The following is a 1473-nucleotide window of genomic DNA, read 5'->3' on the forward strand; positions in this document are numbered from 1 at the left end:
TGTAGACCAGGCTGGTCTCGAACTCACAGAGATCCGCCTGCCTCTGCCTCCCGAGTGCTGGGATTAAAGGCGTGCGCCACCATTGCCCGGCCTCCAGTCTTATTCTTTAACAGAGCTTAAACACCTGACAAATAAAATATATACTAAGTCTAAATGAGATGAATACAAAGCATTTTTCTTCTTAAGAAATTACCTATTAAGAAAGAACTATGATAAACAGCCATTCTAAGTTTACCCCCAAGATGTTTATTCAGTAAGTTCAATTTAACTTTGGATCAATGTATTTATTGGATAACTTACATTTTTACTGAATCAATAATTATTGGCTAAAAGCAGTTTTTGAATAAATAAATTTAGTCTCTTACTGCATGCCTTATTCCTTTGCTAGCTCAGATTAGTCTAAATTTACAATCCCCTTTGCTTCCTAGGTGCTGGGATTATAGATATGACATATCTGTGCTATGTATCTTGATTCTCATAATATAACTTTTTAAGTAAATCTTTATCCAAATAACTATATGTCTTTCCTGTTGCTTACCACCTTGCTATCACTTTGGATTCAATAAAGGTAAGTTAGACCATAAAGAGCCTTAACTTTATTGATCTTACAATGGATGAACTTTTGTCATCTCAAGGGTGGTTTCACCATTATCAAAGCAACCAGTGATGCGACAAATCAAGCATGCAGCAGCTGTCAATCATCAAAAGCAAACAATTGGTTTAATTATATTTTATTTATTTTGTGTAGAGCCTGGAGATTGAACTGAGGTCATCAGGTTTCATTGTAAGCCCCTTTACTCACTAAGCCAACTTGTCAGCCCCTAGCCGGTAAACTTTAAATTGATTAACTATTCCCATACCTCACTCTGAGAAATAAACTAAGAATTCCAGGAAGGAGAGGTGAACACTAAAGGTGACAAACCCAATTCCCTGGTCAGAGATAATTTCATTATCTCAAGTGAAACTTTTACAGGCCTGGGACTGTAGCCCTTTGGAGTCTGGATCTGGACAGGACTCCCAACACCATGCCAGAACTAGTAAAAGGTGCCATACTTCCTGTTTATACAGTGTGGTTTGTGCTCAACACTAGTTTTCCTGAGGGAGCCTAGACATTTGTTAAGTAGTTGGCAGAGGGTGTCTATACGATCAACCCCAGTGAAATTTGCTAGGTGCTGAGTGGCTAATGAGCTTGCCCAGCAGTCAATATTTCACATGTGTTTGTACCTTGTTACTAAGGGAGGTAAGCACACCCTGGGTGACTCCACTACCAGAGGATTCTACCTGTGGTTTTCTTTTGACTTCATCATTATAACTTTTACTTTAGCTAGTTTTTATCTGTATTGTGTAAATACAACCACATGCCAGGTCCTGCCTGTCCTCCTAACAAATCCTGAATTCCAAATGCATGGAAGTGGATCTTAAGAAAAACCCTTGTCGCCGGGCGGTGGTGGCGCACGCCTTTAATCCCAGCAC

General features: G+C 39.4%; 1 protein-coding gene across 1 annotated transcript in view; it reads right to left on the reverse strand.

Annotated features, from left to right (window-relative positions):
• The window catches only part of Erlin1 (ER lipid raft associated 1), a 37934-nt gene that overhangs the window by 24859 nt on the left and 11602 nt on the right, over positions 1-1473 (reverse strand). The window lies entirely within an intron of this gene.

This window comes from Microtus ochrogaster, chromosome 8 (genome assembly GCF_000317375.1).
Source record: "Microtus ochrogaster isolate Prairie Vole_2 chromosome 8, MicOch1.0, whole genome shotgun sequence".
In the NCBI taxonomy this organism is placed as follows: domain Eukaryota; kingdom Metazoa; phylum Chordata; class Mammalia; order Rodentia; family Cricetidae; genus Microtus; species Microtus ochrogaster.